Source organism: Podarcis tiliguerta (genome assembly GCF_965153285.1).
Source record: "Podarcis tiliguerta genome assembly, chromosome: 11".
Lineage (NCBI taxonomy): Eukaryota > Metazoa > Chordata > Lepidosauria > Squamata > Lacertidae > Podarcis > Podarcis tiliguerta.
Window position 1 is genome coordinate 17,544,990 of NC_139544.1, and position 17,573 is coordinate 17,562,562.

Below are 17,573 nucleotides of genomic sequence, written 5' to 3' on the forward strand. Positions count from 1 at the left end.
GGTCAGGATGGGTGCCTGTGATGGAGGCATGATCTTACAAAGAATTTCAGGAATGCCTAAGTGTCAGGAAGTGAATCCTGAGAGGGAAAATCTATATAGATAATTCAAGGAATGACAACTGTTTTCTGACATGTGTCAATCAGCTCATCCTCACTCCGTTTAATATGAACTTTCCTTACCTCTTTTTGAAACCATCTTTTCAATCATTTCCGGAATCACTAGTGACAGCAAATACAGAGTGCATCTTCTGTAGCACTAGCATTATAATAATAATATGACGCAATGAATGAAATGCATATTTATTATAGGTCCACGAATATACCACTTAATGCATAATCTGATTAAACACAAACACAGCCTAACTAAAAACAACATAAGGAAATAAAAACATAAGAGGTCAGCTGCTTGCGAACTAGCATTAGTCAACATTACAAATCCTGGTTGAATGCTGATGAACCTCATCTGCATTTTTATTGGCCACCTGTAACCCTTGAACATCATCACAACTAATTCCACTCAGGTCAAGATTTCTCATAGGCAACCTAGAGAGCATTCAAGAGATAACAACCCATTTCAGAATCAATTTTACAAAACAGATGAAACAAATCTGAGTATAGTTCACTGACTAAAAGCAAGCTATCCCTTCTAAGTATGTTGAACATAGCTTTACAAGAACAAAAAGAAATAGCTGTTCTGACCATAAAGAACCAGATGCAACCAAGAGGGGAAATCTTATTGGTTATTTTGTTATTCTAATATGTGATTACTGGAACTCTTAAAGCATCAAATGGATCCAGCAATACAAAAACAGAAAGGATGCACACTGTACGGTCAAGTTATATTTTAATGGAAATTATAAAAAGCAAGAATATTCCAGGATATGCAGAACTCAATGTATTATTGAATCCATTATAATACAAATGAGGAAAGTTCAAAGGGCATGGAGGAATGGGAAAGGAAAACTTGTAACTGAGCATTGTCTTAGCTGACAAATCTCTAAAAGAATATTTTCTGATTCATCAATAATTTGGTACCAAAGGAACTCTAACAAAACAATTTAACAGGTTTCGTATTTTTAAAGAAGTTCAAAGAAAGACCCAAGAACTTAAGGAAGTACAACAAAAACAGCAAAACCATAGTGGGATATGAATAGGCCAGCTCATACCACCCTTCAAGCTCTGAAAGACATTCACAGAATTTAAAGAGAACTTAATTCTTATCTTGTCCAGCTTTCTGCAGGACATAACTGCAGTATCCCTGACAGTCTCAGTAGACCAAGAATCATGTTTGAACATCAGCAACAACAAAAACTGAAATACAGTGGTACCTCGGGTTACATATGCGTCAGGTTACATACGCTTCAGGTTACAGACTCCGCTAACCCAGAAATTGTACCTCGGGATAAGAACTTTGCTTCAGGATGAGAACAGAAATTGTGCTCCGGCAACATGGCAGCAGTGGGAGGCCCCATTAGCTAAAGTGGTGCTTCAGGTTAAGAACAGTTTCAGGTTAAAAACAGACCTCCAGAACGAATTAAGTACTTAACCTGAGGTACCACTGTACATCTCAAAATCAACCCTTGCAAGAACAATTTCATAGTAACATAATAAAGCAGCAATGTAATAACAAATGTAACAACATACAGAATAACCAACATTTCAGTACTGTAAATATAACATGTTTACACCAACAACATGATACCTTCTGCCATTTGGAGCAATGGAGAACGAATCTGCTTCATCTTCTGTACCCATAATTCCTATACTTCTCCTTCCATTCCCTTTGCCAGAATAACCAGGAAGGAGAAATACTGTGAAAGTGAAACAATTGCAGATGGGAATTTATCAATAGTCCACTTTGAGAAGGAAGGTGGTTGGGCCCTGGGCAGAATAAAAATTCAACTTCTTAATCAAATATTTCAAATGTTAGAGTGCTGCTTATGTTTCTTTTAAAATAGCCAGGTTAAAATTATAGTTAAATGCACGTTAAAAGCATACATATAGACTCTTAAAAGTGTACCATTGGCCGGCAGATTGGTTTAGTGCAGGGATGGGAATCTAATTCGACTGGATCCTTATATCCCACTACCCATCCCTGGGCCTAGTTTGGCAGGTGGGTGGGGTCACCCACCTGTCAATTGCCTGACATCGCAAGGACAACAGGCCTACATGGTTTGAAATCAGGCTGTAAGAGCAAAGGCACAATACTTTGCAAGCACTGGTGATTAGCTGATAAGTGGAGCTTGCAAAGCTCGTGACTTTGCAAGCACTCACAAATTCCCATTCTCCCCAGCCACAACTTTCCCTGTACCACGCATGATGTCATAGATGAATTCAGGTGTAAGACAAGTGGGCATGACTTTGTGAAAATGGCCTTGTGGAAGGTCTGGCAGACTGATGGTTCCCCACCACCGGATTAGTATTAGGGCAGTGTTTCCCAAACTTGGGTATCCAGCTGTTTTTGACCTACAACTCCCATCATCCCTAGCTAGCAGAACCAGTGGTCAGGGATGATGGGAACTGTAGTCCAAACATAGCTGGAGACCCAAGTTTGGGAAACACTGTATTAGAGAAACCTCAGGTTTGTGTGTTCTCCCCTCCTCTCTCCTTCAGTGCGGATGCAAAGATAAAATAGAAAGTTTTCACTTCTATTTTAAGTGGCCACATTAGTTAATTAATTTTTAGTCCCTCACAGAGCAAGGCTTCCTCATTTGGGCGGCTGCTGCTGTTTCACACAGCTTCTGATTCCAGGTGGAAGAGGCCACAGGGAGAGGAAAGGTGTTTAGACATAAATGAATTTGATCTGAGCTAATCTATTCTATTCATCAGACCCAAATAAAACGCAAAAAGCTTAAAATGCCGGATCTCCCTGGCAGATCATGTGCCCTTATAAATAAAATAAAATGGTGCCTCTTTCAATAAATACTAAAATGAAATGAGTTTACACGACTATGAATAAAAGCAAGCAAGCGATTAAAAGGATAAAACCAACTTTGCAAATTCTGAATCTCCCTGACAAGACACAGGAGTCTCTCTCAAGAATTCTCCCCTCTCATCAGCTACTGCAGATAGAAAACGTGCAGTCTTCACAGTTGTATATTTATCTTGTCTGCCTAGCAGATAAATTACAGACTCGAGGTCAGACCTCTCTTCATTTCTCCCTAAAATTTGTCCCAAGTGTTGTTTTCCCAATGCATTATACAAAAGACAACATATAATAATATGCACAAGGTCCTCACAGCACAGTTTAAGTTACAACGACAGGTACGTTCAGAATATGGCATGTTTTGGAAACTTGCTTTTAAATCATCTGAGGGCATCAGATTTAACTGGGCTTCAGTAAAGACCCTCCTATCTCTCAGTCTCTGCAAATTCTCAAAAGAAGAAGGTAATACATGAGGAATGCAAGGGAAATTCTTATGCAGTCGTGCTATTTTAGAAACAGATACAGTTGCTCTGTCCATCTGAAAGGTCACATCAGTCAATCCCTGCTTCAAAAGCTTTTTAACGAACTCCACACCCAAACTCTTTGAATATAGTTAAAGAAAAACCCCAAATTCGCTACAGGGATGAAATGACCCCCCTTGCAAGAGTGATTGTTCATTTCCTCAAAGGCTGCCATAAGAGGACAAAAAAGGGGTAAATTTTAGCCAAAGGTTAAACATAATTTTGTATACCACTGTTAGTATTGCTATACAGTGGTACCTCAGGTTACATACGCTTCACGTCACAGACTCCGCTAACCCAGAAATACCGGTAGTGCTTCAGGTTAAGAACTTTGCTTCAGGATGAGAACAGAAATTGTGCTCCGGCGGCGTGGCGGCAGCAGGAGGCCCCATTAGCTAAAGTGGTGCTTCAGGTTAAGAACCGTTTCAGGTTAAGTACGAACCTCCGGAACGAATTAAGTACTTAACCTGAGGTACCACTGTATAGCCAGTTCAGCTCTGCATAAACCAGAAGGTACAGATGGGGGGTAGGGAAGCAACAGTAATGATAATTGAAATTTATTTTGAACTATCTCCAAGGGACCTGGCCCCTGTACAGAAGCAGACAAATGAGTTCCCAACTACAGTGGTACCTTGGTTCTTGAACTTAATTTATTCCGGGAGTATGTTTTACTTCCAAAACTGTTGGAAAACCAAGGCACAGCTTCCAATTGGCCACAGGAACTTTCTGCACTCAAGCGGAAGCCACGTCGGATGTTCGGCTTCCGAATAAAGTTCACAAACCAGGACAGTCACTTCCAGGTTTGCGGTGTTTGGGAGCCGATTTATCTGACAACTAAGCCATTCGGGAACCAAAGTACCACTGTATACAGCTCCAATACTGGTGCTACCCGATGCCTAGACCTAGCTCTACAAAAAATGTAAAATACCCAATGTAATCTTCTCACTTCGTCTTTTGAAACTCTACATGTTGCATCCAGTTTTCTGCCTGAGAATACACCACCCCCAAAATTGGGGAGGAGGGGAAAGAGGGGTGTTTACAAGTCTCCCACAGTCCTCAGACATAGTTGCCATTTTGGACAAAACATTGAGTATGTATTCAGGAATTACACAACTCAGCATGGTGATGTATACTTTAGAAGGCACTCTAGGTAAAGATAGAGGGACCCCTGACCGTTAGGTCCAGTCATGGATGACTCTGGGGTTGTGGCGCTCATCTCGCTTTTATTGGCCAAGGGAGCTGGCGTGCAGCTTCCAGGTCATGTGGCCAGCATGACTAAGCCGCTACTGGTGAATCAGAGCAGCGCATGGAAACGCCATTTACCTTCACGTCGGAGCGGTACCTATTTATCTACTTGTACTTTGACGTGCTTTCGAACTGCTAGGTTGGCAGGAGCAGGGATCGAGCAATGGGAGCTCGCCCCGTCGTGGAGATTCGAACCGCCGACCTTCTGATTGGCAAGCCCTAGGCTCTGTGGTTTAGACCACAGCACCACTCTAGATCTTGCATTAATACCACAAGCCTAGAAATGTCTCCTGAAAAGTAAATCCCATTTAGTTCACTGGGGCTTTCTCCCAGGTAAGCAGGTATTAGGACTGCACCCATGGCCCATTTGGTAACATTTCTGCTGTTTGCATAATACTACTGGTTTACAAAGTACTTTTGCTTAGTTAGTACCAAGTAATAGCTAGCACAGCTAGTCGAGTAGAAAAGGAGAGGCCAGTGAGGATAGCTTTTTTAAAACTTCAAATTGTATGTCACCTATGAGCCAAGTATTCGGATAAACTTCTTTGTACTATTGATATTTGCTACATTTTTCAATGAAACATTTTTCCTTTCTAATTTAAAGATGGTTTCACTCCATTAGCAGAACAGCTCAGTTTCCTTGTTTCGTTACACGCCAAAAGAGAAAATTCAGTGCCCCTCCACCCCAAATTCAAAAGACTTGCATTCAAATTGGAATTGCATTATCCTCTCAAGACAGCTATTTACATGAAATCTCTTATAGTTTCTCTGTCGGTATAAAATGTAGATGCCACTGCACATCAGGCCTCTGTTTGGCTCTTTGAACAGACAGTCCAAAACAGTTTTCCTGATCTGTTTCAACTTGAAATGTTGTCAATATATGGATTGTCTTGCTTTCTAATTCAGTGAAAAATCTAGTTTTCCATTAGTCTCTGCCTTTCTAATTTTCAATACAGCTTTACTAAATGTAATTATTAAAGGCAGATTCAAGAAAGCAATTACTGAGCTACTGGTTTGTATCTCTGAAGTCTTAATAAGCAGCGTGAAGTGGAAATGCCAGGAATGGTTAAAAATAATTAATAATAAAAATAATAATGTAAGTGATTGTGGAGATGACATGACACTTCACAGAACGACATCAAGTAAAGGCTTAGGGCTGTGATCTAATTCAGGTCTGTTTCACCTTACCATCACCCAGCTATAGCTGCTTGTTGTGTGGGGCTTAACAGTCTGCTTCTGAAACTCCCTCCTTTTTCAGGAGCGGTCTTGTTGGACAGCAGGGTTTGCTACTTCAAGGGAAAGGTTTGTGTGTGGGAGCCCTGCCATCCAGTCCTTTGGATTGGGGCTTTAATCTAGTGCTGTTTGGACATTGCAATGGTTGAGTTGTACATGCAAATGGGAAGTCAGGTGTGCTGAGTACCTCCTTTCCCTGGCATCACTCAGAGTTCCAGATAATTTGGAAATCTGTACCCTCCCTTCTGATGTTTGTGCTGTACATGAGGGGAAATCACCTGAAAGTTGACAGAGAAATCTTGAACCGGAAGTAGTATGTGCAGTGTGCAAGGGATCCAATCAGAAGCCAGGGTGACTTCTATAATACTGGAATATGCTGCTGAAAGCGGAACAGTTGAGGGGTATGAAACTGGAATATACCAATAAAATGAGAGCTATGAAACAAATTAAACATCAGAAACAAAGACGGTCATTACAGCAAATAAACCAATGCATCCATCTTCAAAAGCCAGAATTTAAATATAATGACTTCTCCTTAAAGCCATATTTGGGTTGGGATGAGAAGCTAAACTCTAGACAAGACAGATGTACCTGTCAGTGAAAGATTCCAGTGAACCAGAAATAGGTATACAAACTGTTCTGGGCAGCTTTATACTTGTTTCAAAGCAGCAGGTTCATAATTTGGGTGGACTTCTGGATCTTATTTGAAAGCAGCAGTACTGATTTTGAAACCAAATAATAAATTAAAGAAAACTGAATAGCTCGGTTAAACAGCCAGGATAGCTCCTTCCACAATGGAATGGCTGAGAATGAGAATACAGTACTGGCAATACCAGTGGTAGATCAAAGCTGGGAACACCTTGAAAGATCAAACATCATTCCATGCTCATCTTTAGCGAGAGAACTGTTACATTCAAGCTTAAGCAAGCAGAGATTTTCACCTCCTCTACCATATGGGAGGTTGATGACATAAACCTGATGTAAAAATGCCGTTTAAAAGGTTTAAAAACTCCACTCATTCATTTTATAACAAGGTTAATTATTTAATAGAAGAGTTCTGCAGTGCTTTGTAAAAGCATGACAGAATGGCCTAGAGGCACAGTGTATTGATCCATATGGTTAACTGCGCAGAAAATAGTTTTAAGTATTCATCCTACTTTTCTAAATATCGGGAAGCAAACAGCATTCCTCAACTCTAGCTACGTGGTTTATAAAGTTAAAAATAAGTAAGTGAGGTGCAGTCTTAGAAGAACAATAATTATACAAGTACTTCCAATTAAACAGATGCTCTTGTTTTCTATATATGCATGTCCTTGGCTTAGTGGAGATACGACGCTTTCAAATTTCTTAACCATTAAGCAACTGGGAGTAACCTTCAGGAGCACATTGTTAAACATGGCATAGCTTCAAAGCACATTTTCAAACTCTGGTTTAAAGCTTACTATGGGCAGTATTAGATACAAGCTGATATTATGGCTGCCTTGGGATTAATTAAATCCTGCCTTAGCACATAGCTCTATCACTCCTCTCTGAACGGGAATGGGGAAACAAGTCAGAAAGTCAGAGTTAACCACAGTTTCCTGTTACACTCAAAGATGAAACTATGGCTAATGGTTTGACCAGAAGCCAGGATACAAAGTGGAAGTCTAAAGCTGGCTTATGAATCCTGGTTTATTTGTTTGCAAGCTCTTACGCATAACCTGGCTTATTAAGGCAAGATTTGATTGTGCAAACCAGGTCACAGTCAAAACATGGTGAATGCTGAAGACGGAAATGAGGAGAAAATGAGGAGAAAAAGGGAAAGGAACCATGATTAAGCAATACCTGCATGAAGCCTTATTGCTATGGAAATATAACATATTGCAACTTTTTAAAAAAGAAAACAACAACTTTATGAGCGATGTTCTGAGAGCTTTCCATTTCTTATTTTTTATACTAGGCTAAATGCACCAACTACTGCATAATCTTTGATTTAACAGGGAAACTGTAGCATTATTTAAAAGTTCCATATCTGCAAAGCATTTCAGCTTGCCAGGTAAAATGATCCCCCCTCTCCTTTTCCCAGGAATTTTCTTGACCCCCCTGAGCCAATTTTTTCGGGGGTGCAGGTAAAGGGGAAAGTTCCATTGCAGGGCTTGTTAGGTAAATCCTGCGCTATATGTTTAAATCCTGAATAATTATCTGTGTATTAAAATCAATAGATTGTATCCAACAGTAGTCATATTCAGAGTACACCCAATGAAATTAATGGACATTACAAAACTTAGTTACATAAATTTTACTTGGTCTGTTCTGAGTAGAATTTTGCTGGATACAACCCAATTTTTTAAAACTAGATACTTGAAAATATGAATGGTTTTGTTTCTTTGAAGTAGTTACCAAGATTTATCATATTCAGGGATGTACATTTTCAAAGTTTTTTTTTTAATATGACTGTGTATTCTGCAAAACTGGACCTAAAATTTGGACCTAAAATCCGTCAATTAATGGTAATTTAGTGGTATGTTCACAGACAATAGAAAAGAAGTTGTGTGTGTAGCGATACCAAATAATTTATACACAGCAGATGTCAGCTGTCATCTTTGTCAATTCCACTAGTCTGCCCTCCCTCCTTCCTTCCCTCCTTAGTCTGGGTGAGCTGTCAAGTTTCTAGTTTCTGATGTGTATTTACATCACTCAATGATACTTGACAGTAGTGAAAGGCCACAGAAAACTGCTTATTGATCAGAGCAAAACTAGTTGATGGAACAGATGAGGTTGTATTACTGAATTGCGGCTACACTCAGGTGATGACATTTTGTTCCCCTGTATACAAGTGCTTAATGGAATACAACTTCATTATATCATGCCACTAGCGCTTAAAACATTGCACAGATTTCATGACTGCTTTTGTGTACGTAGTGATGAAGACAATCTATTTGCACTGGTATGTGCTCATAAACACTTGCAAACTATCAGCCAACTTGCCAAGATGAATATACCAGACAGGCACTGAAGTCGCAATCTTGCAAAATCCTAATTGAGCTAACCTTTTTTTGTTTTTTAACCCAGTGGGAACAATGGCTCGGGTTTCAACACTTTTAAAACTTTCACACCTCTCAGTGTACATGCTTACATGGCTTTTTAAATGTTTGGAACGGGTGTCTTTGCCGGTGACTAAGATCTAAAAAGTCCCATAGAACCCAGATGGGAAGGTAGAGGTGGAGACCAGGGAAGTGGAAAGAGACATCATTAAAGGTAAAGAGAAGAGGTGATTACAGGAAGGATATGGAAGATCAGATTGTCATCCTTTCATGCTGTGCCCAAAGCCTTCCGTTATTTGAAATTCAGCTCTTAGAACAGGGGTCAGCAAACGTTTTCAGCAGGGGGACGGTCCACTGTCCCTCAGACCTTGTTAGGGGGCCGGACTATATTTTGGAAAAAGAAGAAGAACGAATTCCTGTGCCCCACAAATAACCCAGAGATGCATTTTAAACAAAAGCACACATTCTACTCATGTAAAAACACACTGATTCCCGGACTGTCTGCGGGCCGGATTTAGAAGGTGATTGGGCCGGATCCGGCCCCCAGGCCTTTGTTTGCCTACCCATGTCTTAGAAGATGGAAACCATTTCCCCAAAGCTGAGTTGCACAGTCCTGCTTTGGCACCAAGATGAAAGCCAACTCCATCATCAATATCCCATCTTTTCCTCCTGACGGCTACTGCACAGAATTAGCACCACTAGGCAATGCATCCGATGCTGGACTGAAACTAGAAAAGGCGCAACTTCATTCACTTACTGAAGCATACAAATTAAAGTGTATGTATACATGCTACTAGGACATGGGTGGCGCTGTGGGTTAAACCACAGAGCCTAGGGCTTGCCAATCAGAAGGTCGGCGGTTTGAATCCCCGTGACGGGGTGAGCTCACATTGCTTGGTCCCTGCTCCTGCCCACCTAGCAGTTCGAAAGCACGTCAAAGTGCAAGTAGATAAATAGGTACTGCTCTGGCGGGAAGGTAAATGGTGTTTCTGTGCGCTGCTCTGGTTCGCCAGAAGCGGCTTAGTCCTGCTGGCCACATGACCTGGAAGCTGTACGCCGGCTCCCTCGGCCAGTAAAGCGAGATGAGCGCCGCAACCCCAGAGTCGGTCACGACTGGACCTAATGGTCAGGGGTCCCTTCACCTTTATACATGCTACCATACATGCAAGTATGTAGCCAAAAGTTTAAACAGTGAAGCTCAGAAAAAAAATTTTTTGTTCATTACTATATTATGTATTTTTTTTGTGTTTTTATACGTTAAACCACCCTGTGATCCTTGGATGAAGGACGGTACAGGAAATAAATAAATAAAAATACTGCTTTAAATCATATTGGTATTTGTTGAAAAGCATACCAGGGAGTGCATATAACAAACATGTTAGATACTAGGAAATAATTAATAGGAATCACAGTCCCATTGTTAGAAACATCCCTATACTTGATTAATCTAACCAATCGTAGGTGAAAATAAAGTTACGGTAAGCACTTCACGTAAGTGTGCTAATTATATTAATATATCATTAGTTGGTGAACTGTGATACAATGTGAACATTTAAGCATAAGGGACCCTCCTCTGTCTAGTGAATACAGTCAGATTAAGGTGTTTTTTTTTCATATTTTTATATAACGGCCCATATCCTGTTCTGAAAGTAGAATTTGTTCATAGGATACAGGCATTTAATTACTACTGCTGGGTTCAGCCAGGTGGTTAACAATTCAAAGCAACACTCTACAATATAAAAGCCACAACACAATAAAAAAGGAAGTAATGATCTACTTTAAAAAAAAAAAAAAGGCAAATAATTTTGGGTTTCAATTTGTTGTTTTGAAATATCCTGTACACCATCCTGAGATTTTTATACTGAAAGGCAATTTATAACGAAAGTCAGTTTAAACATGCTTTTAACAAATTCTGAAATCACTATTTCCCCCCATACTTTTATTAACACTGCTAAATTTGCAACACTGCCTTCCATCACTAAAATCCAGATCCCTTGCTTGAAATGCCTACAGTATTGTCAAATGCACATATTTTTGCCTGACCTTATTTTTAAAAAACAAATCGAGAAATTGTTTTTACTGAAACCTTGACGGATTTTTTTTTTGGGGGGGGGGTTGGGAATCAGCCTGAGGCAAAGACCTGGTATTGAAATTCCCAAAAGATGAAAGCTGGCAAAGCTATAAGCAATTAAAAATAACAGGAAATAACAGTTCTTAATAATAGCAGTTGTATCTTGAGATATAATGGATATACATATTTGCCAGTGTCAACATTTTAATGGCAGCCATTTTAAAAAAAGTTTGGAATGTGTGTTTACACAGACTTATTTTACAATACACAGAGCTGGAAGCGATTGCAGAGATGAGAAATGGAAAAACGTGTTTAGCTCTTGCAGCTTTCCCAAGCACAAATGGATGAAAAGCTTAGACCAGGTTACAGCTGGGAAATGGTGGAACTGTCCAATGGAGAAACTAACAATGAGGCAAAAAATGTGTAAAATAAATACACATGGTAAAAAAGACATGGTAAAAAATGCACACTTGAAAAGGTAAACTGTCAGGAAAAAAACCTTTGATTTCCAAATGTTCTTTCTAATGTCATGTTGGGTAACAGCCAAGGTTAGTTAGATTAGACCCACTAAAATCAGTGTATTTAAGTCCATTGAATTGTATGTGTCTACTCAGAGTATGACTAACATTGAATACTGCCCAGTTGATTTCTCCTTCCCATGCCCTCTGGAGAACATTTCATAGAAATGCTCCACAAACTAGGGAAATATTTTACGGTCTTTCCTGTACATAAGCTTCCATTCCCATAACTAACATATGCGAAATTTTAAATGACCAGATGTGACTTCTGCCAGAGCCTCACCTGTGAAGTACTATTATTTATCAAATTATTGATACAAGTCTCTACAGCCACTGGTCTTTTCCCAACTACTCTAAGCAGCACATTATGTGGGAATGATACCCGGAACTCTTTATATACAGTGGTACCTTGGCTGTCGAATGTAATCCATTCCAGAAGACCGCTCGACTCCCAAAATGTTCGACAACCGGGGTGTAATGGGTGGTTGGCAAATTCCGTTGAGAAAACGGAGAAACGTGTCTCAGAAGCTATTGAATTTCTGAGGCGCGTTCGAAAACAGAAGCATTCACTTCTGGGTTTTCGGTGTTTGAAAACCGAAATGTTCGGCTTCCGAGACGCTCGAAAACTGAGCTTCTACTGTAGTCCCAATTACCCCAAATGTGAAATAAACATGGGACGTATGTGAGAGAGTCAGAGAGAGATAAACAGACAGACAGAGACAGAGAACGACCCTCCTGTACACCCACTGGGAATTTATGTGACTACAAAAGCACCTCAGTCCACATGATGAGGAGTGAAGGGCTTTTTCAACCTCTATTGAAAATCTTCTTCTAGGAAAATATAAATAGATATCTAGAAACATTTCGCAACCAAACCTTTCACCAGCTTGTTTGCTTTATAAATGACATTTGACTTAATGGAAAAATATTAAGCCGTTTCCCCCTGTACTCAGTATTTATAGAGAAAACAAGAATTCTTAGCCGTTCTATATGTTTATAACTTAGCAACTTTGACACTCATAATGAAAACAGATAAGGGTGATGAAGGGTTCTCATATGGCCTTGTTCAGTAAAAAAGGGAAAGAAGCCAGAAAATGAATTATTTGTTCCTCGATAGTAAAACTATGCATCCAAAGTGTAAGGTACTAAACTATGCACAACTAGGACCTGCCGCAAACTGAAAAACAATGCCTTTAATTTCCAGGCACTTTAAAATCGTGCCTTTACCCCAACGCCTTTCTGCAACAGAAAAGAAAGATTTGCTGCTGCATGCTTAGGTGCCTCATTCTGTTCTCTTCAATGAATTTGTAATTCTACCGAAATAAACATCATTGAAAGGTGACCCAAGTGAGTTGCCGGCATTTAGTGCCACCCCTGACTAGTTTTATAGCACTAATAAACAATATTCATTTTGTTGGTGGGGGGAAATTCTACAGCGGTTTGCAAGATGCTCACAGCACTGTCTAAGACTTCAAAAGGGCAGAAACTGACTCTTTGTGACAGGGATATGTGGACTGGGTAAATACCTGAGCCACTGCTCTAAGCATGCCTGCAGCAGTATCACTACTTATTTTCAAAAAAAGCACCGTAACTGGAGCAATGACTTTTACTGTTTTTTTCAGTTAAACTCAAAGGAATCAAAACAATATTTCCTTAAAGCGAACAACACTTTAAAAAAATGTACTGTCTGGAAACGAGCACTTCCTAAACCAGGGGTCTGCAACCCGCGGCTCCGGAGCCACATGTGGCTCTTTTACACCTTTGCCGCATCTCCGGGCCGGATACTAGCGAGGGGAGGAGGCCCATTGTGCGCCCCGACACTCCCCACTGTGGCGGGCGCTGTACTGGCTGTGATGTCACATGGGGGAGGTGCGTGTGTTAGTCACGCACCGTCCCGGCGTCACCTTCCTGCCCACCCACCTGCTACATTGTAAGGGGCATGTACGCTGGTCACTGCATTGATAGGGGGCATGTACGCTGGTCACTGTTTTGAAGGGGAGTGAAGAACACACACACACAAAAAGGTAACTTGTTAATTTAACATTTATTTCTATGAGGAGGAGTAATTCTGAGGGGTCAAACAAAGAAATAAAAAAAGTGACAAAAAAGTTATTTTTATAATGACGAGTTTTGCGGCTCCCAGTTTTTTTTTCTTCGGAAACGGGTCCAAGTGGCTCTTTTTGTCTTAAAGGTTGCAGACCCCTGTCCTAAACAGTGTGATGATCTGTTTTTTAATTGTTTTGTTTCTAAATGGTGCACCCTAAGAACTTAAGAGCTGGCTGGAAGAAGTTTCTGCAGAGGATTTCAGTTCCACAAAGAGATGGAGCTCTTCCATTCATACGAACAGCAGCTCCGTATTCAACCCATTGACTAGCTGGTGGTATGATCAGGTCTGATTTGCATCTTTGCATTTTTCAGTGGCACTGCATTGCTTTATTGCCTCTTCTAGAAGCAAAACAGAGACCAATTCCCAACCCCACTCCCAAAAAATCAGAAGCCAACACACACATTATGAAAATAGAGCTCACAGAAAATTATCTAGCTTTGGTGTAAGGCTGGTTTCACTATTTAAAGGGCAGGTGTACACTGTACAGTGGTACCTCAGGTTAAGTACTTAAGTTGTTCCGGAGGTCCGTTCTTAACCTGAAACTGTTCTTAACCTGAAGCACCACTTTAGCTAATGGGGCCTCCTGCTGCCGCTGCGCCGCTGCTGCATGATTTCTGTTCTCATACTGAAGCAAAGTTCTTAACTTAAGGTACTATTTCTGGGTTAGCAGAGTCTGTAACCTGAAGCGTATGTAACCCGAGGTACCACTGTACCGATTTTGCCACTCCCACTATGCTTCAGGCAGGCTATTGAACAGTTTCATAACCATTCCATAGCCAGAGTTACCCATCACTGAGTCTAAGAAAGCCACTGCAACCCTGTTCAGATAATGCTTCATGGAAGAAGTTTTCAAGCTTGCATAGCATGTTTCCAATCCCTTAGAAAGCAATGCTTGATTCATGAGTTCCACTCATTTTGGATTTTCCAGGCTCCCCTGCCCGCCACACTATTTCTGGAATTAGAATTATCTGTTCCTGAGAAGTGAGGCATGCTAGGTTTATTCAGAGAGATAGATTATTCAAATAAGCGCCTGGTGAGAAATAGGATGCAAGACCAGATGGTTTGATCTGGAAGGGCTCTCCTTGTCTCCTTTTGTTGTATCCTCTCTTGATATTTCATGATAAGATTACATCATACAAATGGCCCAAGCCAGCAAAACAAACAAACAAACCACAACAACAACGGAAAAAAGAGACAGGCAGGAAACATGCTATTTAGTTCTGCTAGTGAGAGGTATTAGTTTACCAATAAGCAGACATTAAATATAGTATCTACCCTAATACTTACTGCTGCATGTATTGTGGCATTTACAAAGACTTGCACTTACAAGCATCATGATAAAAGATATGAGCACTTTTTTCATTTTGAAGTAGGCTGTCAAGGAGATTAATGCAACAGTGTCAAGAAAAGGGAAGATTTAAATTTTTCAACAGACAGTAACAAAAGAAGCCAGAAGACCCTGAGGAAAAAAGAAAGTGGAAAAACTATGATTCAGCTAAACTACTGAGAATCCACAATAGATGCAGACACCACGCAGAGCATCAGGAGATACTAGTACGACACTTTAAGATACTTGTTAACTAATGTCAAGATCATTTGTAAAATGAGAACATCTGGTTCGACATGTCAGAGTTACAATTGTGTTCCTGTCAAAAAATTACCACTTGCCATTTGAAGGAAAACAAAATTAGGAAGCAAAGCATGAAGAGAGCAATCACCACACTGAAAACAAATATTACCAAGTGCACATCAAAATATTTCCAGAGCTAAAAGACACTGCCAGCATTGCATGAAGCACTGACTGCTTTGTCATATCTTTAGCATTTAGTTAAGGGGGTGCGAAAATACAGCTTCCTGTATTGTAGAATGTTGGCCTTTTTCATTCATTCGATGTATCCTCAGACTGATATCTCTGCATACTTAACATATTCAATGGAAATCCACATTGTCATTAGAAATTCTCGTTTTAGGAAGTCACTCATTATTCATGGAATCAGACATAGGGCTCAAATGTTAACAAGGTCACATGAGAAACACACTTAAAACAACTTTTATTCCTGAAAGGAACAGCGTGTGCACATCTAATTTTCTTCTTTTCAAAAGAGAGGGTTGTTAGGGGGCAAGTTTATGTGTCTCCTCTCTTAAACTTTGCTTGAGCATGCAAGTCTTTTAAGATAATTTTCAGATGTCATGTCAAATTCAATGTACACAGTGACCCCTACTGTTACTCAAGTTGGATATCCAAGGAAAAGCAATGACAGCCCAACCTGTTAAATGATTCATTGTCGTGCAAAGCTTATGGGTACAGTCATTTCCCAACAATGTTTCTTAAGTCTCTGTTAAAATATAACTAATTGTCTTTCCGTTAGTGTGAACTGATGATACAGTCCACGTATCATCCTTATTTCTAGTCCATAGAACAGATCAGTAATTACTCAGCTCTTCGACTATGTAATGTTTTTGCCAGTGTTGAAGATAAACCTTTAGCTATATGTTATTATACAAAACTGTAACAGTTTGCTCATTTCAATTCTAAAACTTCATTTCAAGATCTCCACTCTGATATCTGTACAAGATACAAAAGCATCAATACACCACTTTTTAGAATGCACTTTGTTACTGCATGGGAAAGGTAGATGCACGGACCCTAGAAAATAAGAGTTCTAGACAAATAACTTTTGAATTTGATATTTTGCTGTTTCAAATTATTTAATTTTCTTATTATTCTTGTGTTTTTGGTTGGGTCTTGTTAACAGAAAAATCCGAGGGCTCCCTTGGACAAAAACAAAGACACCAACCAGGATAACTTGGAGCAAAACAGCAGCCTGTAGGCTTGGCCTTTATTGAATACTGTCACGACAGGACTCCCACCCGCAACAAGATGAAGCAAAATGGAAGCCCAGAACAAAAGAAGACCCCCAACTTTAATTAGTTACTAATCCCCCAAACTACACCCCTAAGACTACATCACAAAAAGGAGGGGTTGAGGGAGGAGTTGTGGTGGTAACCTGAGTGTCCTGTCACCTGGCTGGTTCCTCCTTTCCCCCTCCCCATGAGTACTTTCCAGGTGACAAAGGGGAGCTTGCAGTTTCCTGCCCCCAGAGGGAAGAGCTGATCATTGTCCTTTGTTCCAGTCATGCTGAATCCACTCCCACATGCAAGTTCTTTGTGATCTTGATGGTCCTTCTGTCTAGGACCATCAGGGTGGCATAGCAACTGGGCAGGGCTCCTGTGTATGTGCTGGTATGCTCAAGGGATCATGGCTACCCTGTATCAAACCTTCCCCATTTTGTAGTCCTTCCTTCATGGAGTAAAATAAAAGTGGAACAGTGCAGATCCGATGTATGGTTGATTTTCTATGAATTTATAACAGAAGCGTAGCGTATGTAGTGTGTGAGTGTGTGTGTGTGTGTGTGTGTGTGTGTGTGTGTGAAGTTTGTAGAAACTGAATGATTGGGGGGCAGGGTTTCCTGCGACAGTCTGAACTTACAGAGGCTGCCTCTGGTTAAAGGAGAGGAAAGGCAATTCTTTATAATTCCCCTGTACACCTTTTTCCAGAACTGCTCCTGTACACTGTGGAAATAACTCTCCATAAGTGTGGCAAGTGACACTGGACTTGCAAAGGGGGTAGGGAGGAAGGAAGAATAAAAATGCCCCCCCCCCGATCTCTTCTAGAATGAGTCTCCAATGGATCAGAACTACTTTTGTTAGCCATCTTAGGCATGGGTCATAGAAAGGCAGAATTTAAATATTTATTATAAACAAAACAGAAAGCAACTTGACCACAAACAAATCCAAAAACCAAAGATCTCTCTTCTATTTGCAACACACTGGAGTGGCCTGCAATTTCCAGTAGTAGCTAATTTACTCAAGAACATATAGAGAGTGAACTCCCCCCCCCCTAGAAACTGAAAGTTTTAGGATGTAGTG

At 40.3% G+C, this 17,573-nt stretch overlaps 1 protein-coding gene across 3 annotated transcripts in view; it reads right to left on the minus strand.

Annotated features, from left to right (window-relative positions):
• SNX24 (sorting nexin 24) overlaps positions 1 to 17,573 on the minus strand; it is a 76,374-nt gene that overhangs the window by 43,599 nt on the left and 15,202 nt on the right. The window contains exon 2 of one of the 3 annotated variants that reach the window (XM_083404446.1): positions 1,702 to 1,810. The exons of the other annotated variants lie outside the window; for them this stretch is intronic. The gene's annotated coding sequence lies outside the window, so the exon portion shown is untranslated. The remainder of the gene's footprint in view (positions 1 to 1,701; positions 1,811 to 17,573) is intronic. 3 annotated transcript variants of the gene reach the window in all.